Here is a 9,382-nt window from a genome sequence, read left to right as displayed (position 1 = left end):
AATAATACTTTCGATGAGATTACAGCAGAATAGTAAGAGTATTGCTTCAAAAAGAAAATAGATCTGAATTTATGTTTTATTTATGCCTCTTTCCAGTACTTTATTATCTTTAAGTAGTTGTAGAAAGAGGTTTCAAAGAACATATCTGTGCATACAATACCTTTTAATCAGTGTCATTTCATTCATTGTTCTCCATCTCTCCCAACCCCTCTCATCCCCACAAATATTGGTTCTATTTCCATACATATATGTGTATATATGGACATAAGTATGTATATATATATATATATATACTATACATATATATGTATGTTTGTGTGTATATATATATATATATATATATATATATATATATTCACTTAGAATACTATTACTTCATTCACCTACTCTTCCTCTCTCTCTGTCTATCCCTTCTCCATAACCTTACATCCCCAATAACACATTCCAGCTTCTCGGTTTTCACTGTGTCAAACATTTAGGCCTCTGTTTCTTTGAGGAAGTAACATAGAAATATCAATTGTGCTAGATTTTTCTAATATAAACATTTTGTCTTCCATTCCAAATGTTCTTCTCTGTATACCCACACTCACCATAAGATCTGGGTCTTGGCCTGTCCAATCTGGTTGAATGTCAGCATTAGACATTATCAGGGTCTCTTGGTGCATTCTCTTGTAGAACACAGTGGTTATATCTGTAAACTGCATATTCTATGATTTCTTGGTTGCTCTGTTGAGAGTGTCCCAAGTGGGATCTCAGCCCAAAATATTGGCTTGTAAACAAACCATTTTCAAAGTCCTCTTCAGTTACCTTTCAAATAACTTAAGGCGAGAAAAGATTATTTGGTAACAATGGCACAAACCATTTTCAAAGTCCTCTTCATTTACCTTTCAAATAACTTAAGGCGAGAAAAGATTATTTGGTAACAATGGCACAAGGGACAAGAACTGGACAATTGGACCATTTCTGAGTTTCTATCTAAATCATGAGTATTTTAAACTCAAATGGTATCATTATTTGGAAGGGTTATTTGTTATTTAATAATCATAACAAGAACATGTTCTAAGGACTAAAACATTATATATTATCCATAATATGAACCATACATTGGTATGCATATTATATACTTGCATATTATATATCACATAATAGAGCATTCAAAAACAAGAAATAAATAAAAGTTTAGCTATTCCTGAGTTAAATAAAAATATTGTTATGTATGATTTAATTCTTTTAGTACAATATTGTGAAGCAAGAAGGTGTTTACTATCAATTGAGGTAAGAATGTATGTAGTTTGAAAACATCATTCTCTAGGATTTTGTGATTTATTTATTTGAATGTATGTTCCTGTCTCTTAGCTCACCTTTTGAAAATCATGAGGGATTGAATTCTCTTTGATAATTTAAGTATTAATAGCAACTGTGAGTATGACATTTTGCCAAAACACATTTCAAGGTCATTTTCAAGGCAGGTTTAGAATTCTTACCATGTGTATGTTCTTTCTTTTACATTGCTTACTTCATTTTCAAACTATGTTCTGACCACTGTCCGTATTATCATCAATAGTGGCTTGAGGACTTAGGCTATTCTTATATAAGAAGGGTTCATTATGCTTGGTTTGAAAATTATTGGAGTGCAAGAGCCTTCTGTTCGTCATATATTAGTCAATGTCTAATTTGCAAGAAAAAGCCCAGAACACTAATACTAGAGTCATCTTGTGTAATTTCAGACAAATGAGAGAAATGCTGTACATAATTGTTACTCTCTCTGCAAAAATGAAGCTCATAGAAAATTTTCAGTGGTCATGACAACCATAGGAATTAAAATTATTGCCTGAATTGTTATCTGAACATGAACCAAAGTGTTCTATCAATCACTTGCAGAAATCATTTAATGGCCATCCACTCATATAAATTGCATTCTTTTGCTCATTTTGTTTATTGAACTTTTGGACACATGTAGGTGTGGGAAACAGATACCCTTATTTATGTGTGTTCTTTTAATAATATATAATAACAGACTTTTCAATATGTGATGATGTCGCCAAAATACAAATGAACTCCTCCTAGGGGCTGTTTTACCTTTGGAAATTATTCCTATTAAAATATATCACTGGTCAACAAAACTACTTGCTTATTCTATACTGATGGCAGATGACATGAAGTGTTTTCAAATTTAGGAAACAATCACTTTTCCTTAAAAAATATTTTTATTATCTTGAAGTAGTTTACAAATGAGTTGCCATTCAACAAAGCAGTTTATAAATACAATGCATCTTGATCAATGTCACCCCTTTCAACATTCTTGTCCATCTCTCCCCAACCCACTCCTCTCACTTTTCTTAATTTAGTAGGATATATTAGATTCTTGACTGTCTAATAAAGACTCAGTTTCTCTAAGAATAAGATTACATTTAGTAAGATGAGTTTCATCATCACACCAGGATTAGATTCTTCATTCAAAGTACTTTTAAAAATTATTAAACACATTTATCCATTGCTCATAGCCTTTAAGTCAGGACGTTTGAAACTCACTGAGGAGAAGCCATTGTCCCTTTATAGATATTTGATTTTGTCTCTGAATTTTATGAAATGACTAGGTTTTGTACCTAACCCTCTTTATAAATACCACTTAGTAAAACTTGAATTTGATTTCTACTCAATGCAATACCCTATTCACAGAATGTGGTTCTATTTTCTCTCACATTATCTCATATATATTGATGCAACCCATATTTTTGAGCAAATGCTGTCTTTTTCTGTTTTCCTACAATTCTCACTAGTCTGCTATCCTAATATAATAAGCTATCCTAAACCAAGTGAAATGTGATATCTACCTAGTCCTTGCTATCCTCTTTCTGGAACGCTGAATCTTCCATATGACCATTTGCTTGTCGTGTTTATTCCTTCCATACACACTAGCTAGGAAAGAACAAAGACTTTAGCGCTTGCTGGGAGACGAAAACCTAAAACCACACCACGTACTGAAACTTGATCATTATTTATCTCATCTTTCTGATCCAATACAACTTGACCATGCTTCTCAGAGTCCCTCTGTATTATATGCAGGCCAATTTCTTAACCCTCTAAGCACCATTCTGCATGTCAGTCTCTCTCTCCACTAACAAGCCGCACTACTAATAGTATAGAACTGTCTACTCCACTACAAAATGGACCAAGAGATAAGAAAGATGGACATTACAAAAGTAGCAGTATCTCCCTGGTCCCATTCTCTGTCACATTCATTATTTTCAGTTAAACTAGTAATGAATCCCAAGAACTCAAAGCATGACATACCTTATGCATAATTATATTGTCAGCATTGTTATAGTCAAAGAATTGCATTGGTTCTGCAATGCAATATTTTCAGTCACAGTAAAATTTACTTAGAATGTAGGATGCATATCTTGATGTCTGCATTCAATCCTCTTTTTCCTCCTAAACATTGAATCTAATGCACTCTTATTCAGAGATACAATGGTTTGAAATAAACACTATGTTTAAATTGTCTGCTTTGTAATTAGGTACTCACATACATGTAGTTGAAAACAAGATCATAATACTGCACTCAGTAACATATAATTTAAGCAAGTAAGAGGTTATGTATTCTAAGCAACCTTTTATTTCTTGAGAAACTATTTTTAGTATGCAAATATACAGATGTGCATACTTGTTGCTCTCTAATGAATAAGTTGCATCAGATCTAACAGAAGCGATAAATCTTGTTTAGTTTTAGAAACAATAGCAAGAAAGAAAAACCATTTGATAATAAAAAAGAACTTTTCAATACTTTTTTATTTATTAGAAGCTTAAATCTTTGGTATAACTTTAACATGTAGCATCAACATGTATAAAAGGTTAAAAAACTCAAGTGGTTATGGTAGCAAATTTCTAGCTAATACTTGATGTTTAAAATGGAAGATCCATTGATAGGTCAGATATTCATCTTAACTAAACCACAACAAAATATCTTACAACTGAGTATAAAAATTACTGTCCAATATTCATGTCTTATTCAAACTACAATATTAAACTGCAGTGTTCATTGCTAGGCTATATTTGTACTAGTATCAGTTAGGTGCTGAAATATCAAGTACCTTTTAGAACATAACTGAACTCCTTCATTACTACACTGAAAATTATATAATATTATGAACAAAAATATAACAGAAACATTTCAATAGCATAAAGCAAATCATGGCTTTACAATAATTTTATATTAAATTTTGAATTTTAATAATTCATAGCATATATATCTTTTTTTTTTTTTGGTGCAGTCGTGGGGCCTGAACTCTGGGCCTGGGCGCTGTCCCTCAGCTCTTCAGCTCAAGGCTAGCGCTCTACCACTTGAGCCACAGCGCCACTTCTGGCTTTTTTCTTTTTGCTTATGTGGTGCTGAGGAATCGAACCCAGGGCCTCAGGCATGCAAGGCAAGCGCTCTACCACTGAGCCAACTTCCCAGCCCATAGCATATATATCTTATTTTGCTTTTTACTAATGCTAACATTTACATATTTAAAGATGGACATTCAGATTCATATGCATGATTTTACATTACATATAAAACTATTAAATGTTCCTAATTATATATATACACATAATTTTAAGGATACTACCTGATTATTGGTTAAATATTTTAATTCATATAACTTTCACAAAATTATATTCACCCAAGGATACATTCTTTTTTATTTTCTGCTAGTACTGGGCTTGAACTCAGGGCCTGGAAGCTATTCCTAAGCTTTATCACTGAATGCTGGCACTTGAAACACACTTCCACATCTTCCTTTTTGGTGGTTAACAGGAGAGTTTTACAGACTTTTCTGTCTAGGCGTGTTGAATTGTGATCTTCAGATTTCAGCCTCCTCAGTCTAGGTCATTTCCAGTGAATTTTTTCTACTAACACTTCATTACTCATTTCCCATCTTTCTATCAGCTAAAGGATACTTCATAAGCTTCTTTTTCTGTGGTAACACCTTTGTGGCTGAATCATTAAACAATCAACAATCATTGGAATTATTTCCAGGTAAGTGCTATTATGAAATATGATGACAAATGTATAAAGGATTATGAATAAATGAGAAAATATATTTTATAATATATTATGGCTTTAAACATAAAAGGGAATTGATAACTACCTGACAGTCAAACTCAGAGCAAAAATATTAGAACTAAGAGAATCTCCTGCTTGTGGACAAGTAGTGGAGATGAATATCTGCACAATTCCAGCTTCAGATAGCATTTACCTAGTAGTCTTTCATTACACCTTTCTTAATATAATAAGAATACCCACAAAGAGGAAAATCCGCACAAAAACTTTCTCTAAAAAGAGCATACATTCTATTGTCATCATTTAGGATTATTTTATATTAACTTAAAAACCTACAGAGTTCAGCAAAGACTCAAAATAAGCAAATGACACATTCTATCTTGTGTCAATAAATGAAACTTAAATTCTGCAAGTAAAATACCTCATTCTTCTTCCACTGTCCGTTCTGATGCAAGATTATCTAGGATTTCTTCCACCTAAGAACATGTGCCATTATTTCTCTGCATACTATTACTTGTTAACTTTTGGCAGTACTGGGAATTGAAATCAGAGTCTCATGCAGACCAGACAGGTGCTAAACCGGATGGTCATGGCTGCAGGCCATGTTTGCCTTTGTTATTATTGAGAGAATGTCTCACTTACTACATGGACATATATCTTTTCCACAATCCATTTATTTATACCTTCCATCATACTTGGTTTTAAAGGAATGTGCTGCTAAGCCTGAGTATCAGTTAAGATGTAATCTGGTGAATTTTTGTATTTTTAATTTTTCTTATCTGCAAAAGTTTGTATAAGGGTGATAAAATTCAACGTACCCATCTAAGTGTCTAGTGCTTCTTTATTAGTTACCTCATCCATCATTTAAACTACATTCGTATTATGCTTAATCTGGTTTCCAGAATTTTGTTTTTGTTGTTGGTCGTGGGGCTTGAACTCTGGGCCTGGGCACTGTCCCTCAGCTCTTCAGCTCAAGGCAAGTGCTCTACCACTTGAGCCATAGCAACACCTCCGGTTTTCTAGTGGTTTATTGGAGATAAGAGTCTCACGGACTTTCCTGCCCAGGCTGGCTTTGAAGGCTATCCATAGATACCAGCCTCCTAAGTAACTAGGATTACCCGCGTGAGCCGCCAGTGCCCGGCTCCAGAACTTTTTATCTTGCAAATTCAAAACACCATAATCATTGAACAATTTCTCTTTTATCCTAACCACTAATGCTTGACAACCACGTCTTTCTGTGATTTTGACTACTTCAGATCCTTCATGTGAGTAAAGTCATATAATATTTATTCTCCTTGGGAAAATAAATCAATTATAATTGAAAATTTTGTTTTATGGGGCTGAGAAGGTTGCTCAGTTGTGGAGTGCTTGCCTGGCATGCATGAGTCCCTGGGTTCGACTTCTCAGCACCACATAAGAAGAAAAAAGCAGGAAATGGCCCAGTGGCTCAAGTGGTAGAGCACCAGCTTTGAGCTTAAGAGCTGAGGGACAGCGCCCAGGCCCAGAGTTCAGGCCCCAATACTGACAAAAAAATTGTTTTAGCATAAATGTGTTACATTGTGGTATTTACAACTTATATACTATGTACGTTGATCAATTTTACCCTGCCTATATTACTTTTCCTCCCTCTTCTCCTTTTTAATAGTTTCTTAAAATTTCAGTGTGTCATTTTTATACATATAGATAATTTACTTTCATAAGGTTCACTAATATCAGGTTTTCATTTCTTTTTGCCACCTAGAGATTTCTGTAGAAGCAGCCCCATTTTTACAATCATGACGTATTATTGTTTGAAAGGTTAGATTTGCAAATGAGTGAAAAAACGTGATAAGTGTTTTCCTGAGATTGGCTTACCTTGTTTAGCATGATCATTTGATTAAAATGATATATACATGTATGTGGGTATATATCTACATATGTGTATATATGTACACATATATGTATATATGTATATGTATCAGTAGAAAAAAGAAATGTCTTCATTTGTTGGAAAATATAGAAATACAAATTCACATATCTTGTGGATATTATGTTTAGTGAAATACGTAAAAAATATAATATTGAATTTCTTATTTATTTTAGAATCAGTTTATATGTTGTAATAAATGGTGCTGGCAAAATTGGTTAACTACATGTAGAAAACTAAAGCTAGATCCTTATATATCACCCTGCACCAGAATCAACTCCAAATGGATCAAAGACCTTGAAGTCAAAGCAGACACTCTGAAAACATTACAGGATGGAATAGGAGAAACCCTAGGTCTCCTTGGCTCAGGCCGAAATTTTTTGACTAGAGACCCGGAAACACAAGAAATCAAAGAAAGGTTGGACAAATGGGATTGCATAAAGTTGCAGAGCTTTTGCAGGGCAAATGACATAGCTAGCAAGATCAATAGAGAGCCCACGGATTGGGAGAAGATCTTTACTAGCCATACAACGGACAAGGGTCTCATATCTAAAATATACTTGGAACTCAAAAAATTAAACCCCCCAACAACAAATCCTCAAAGAAACAACTGCCCAATAAATAAGTGGGCTAATGACTTAAAGAGAAACTTCTCTGAAGAAGAAAGAAGGATGGCCAATAGACACATGAAGAAATGTTCAACATCCCTAGCCATAAAAGAAATGCAAATCAAAACAACATTGAGATATCACCTCACCCCAGTTAGAATGGCAAAAATCAAGAACTCTAACAACAACAGATGCTGGAGGGGATGTGGACAGAAAGGAACCTTACTTCATTGTTGGTGGGAATGTAAACTTGTTCAACCACTTTGGAAAGCAGTATGGAGGTTCCTCAAAAGACTTCACATAGATCTCCCCTATGACCCAGCAATCCCACTTTTGGGCATTTACCCAAATGTTTACAAACAAGACCACACTAAAGCTACAGCACAACAATGTTTATTGCAGCATTATTTACCATAGCTAAGATATGGAACCAACCCAGATGTCCCTCAGCAGTGCTCTACCACTTGAGCCACATCCCCACTTCCAGCTTTTTTCTTTTTGCTTATGTGGTGCTGCAGAATTGAACCCAGGGCCTCAGGCATGCAAGGCAAGTGCTCTACCACTGAGCCACCTTGCCAGCCCCAATGATTTTCCTTTTACTTCAGTATTCAGTTTATGACTTCCATGTATACTTGCAGTGGTCATGTTTTACTCTGGAAAGCTGGCCTTTCTTTAGTTCCTGATGTCTAAAGGTCTTATGACATGGTAAGGAATCATGGCAAGAATTAATTTTAAATACCATGGCTTCATGATCATTCACCACTGATTAAATTTTACTTTAATTTAGTACAGCTGAGTGATCTTTATGTCAACTGGCCTTCAATGTTGCCTGTGAGAATTCTGTAGTTCATTAACCATCACCTAAACACTGCTGGTCAGAAATCCTTTGCTGCAATGAAACCTTGCAATAAATTGTAAGAATAGCAACGTTCTTGCTTCTAATGTTATGTACTTATATTTCTGTCATATTACTATGACTGCTGTTATCAATGAGCTCAGTTTTGCAATAATAACTCATCCTCAGCATTGACTCTCAGTCATCACCCCTACTGATGTGCTTGCTGCCCCATGTGTCTGTGAGTCAAGGTTGTGTAATATTTTCCCACCTTACAGTAATCTATTTCAAATGTTTTGTTAGATTATTTTAGTATTTTGTGACCAGTCCTGTTACATAATGTGTTCACACAGTGAAAAACTTTACTTGCTTGTCTTTTGACCATCAACCTCAGTATTTTGTCCAGGTTCCTGATTTTATACTATATTTCTAAGTACTGATATGCTGACATGAATGATTTAATCTTCACAAAAAGCTTTTCAAAATAGGTATGATTTACAATTTTGTAGATTAAGGTACCACTAAGGTTTGTAGTCATTAAACGCTGATAAAAAGTTATAACTGATATTATAATTCTATAAAGTGACTCCCATTCCAAAACCCATGGTTTCAACAGCATTGCAAATTAGGAAAAGCAGCTCATATACTTACAGATCTCAGGAGGATGGTTTCTTGAACCTGAAGTTTAAATCTCTACTCATTTTATCACCAAGTAGCCACACAATCATTAAGATTCTAATTATCAAACTGTAGCCTCATTGAATGGATTCATATGTAGACTATTGTGAGATGCAAGTTTTGCAAAGGAAAATAATCCAATAAGATTTAATCAGTGAAACATAATATAAAAACTTCAGTTAAAATCCCTATCAGAAAATATCTAGTGTCTTTGTTAAATTGAGAATAATACTTGTTAAATTGTTAACAATGACACTAATAGTAACCTTTATCCAAGCATATTGACTATAGATTTATGTTTTGTTTGT

The sequence above is a fragment of the Dipodomys merriami genome, unplaced genomic scaffold (genome assembly GCF_024711535.1).
Source record: "Dipodomys merriami isolate MVZ:Mamm:240054 unplaced genomic scaffold, mDipMer1.0.p SCAF_3, whole genome shotgun sequence".
NCBI classification, from domain to species: domain Eukaryota; kingdom Metazoa; phylum Chordata; class Mammalia; order Rodentia; family Heteromyidae; genus Dipodomys; species Dipodomys merriami.
The sequence above is the reverse complement of the archived record's forward strand: the minus strand, read 5'-3'. Positions refer to the sequence as shown.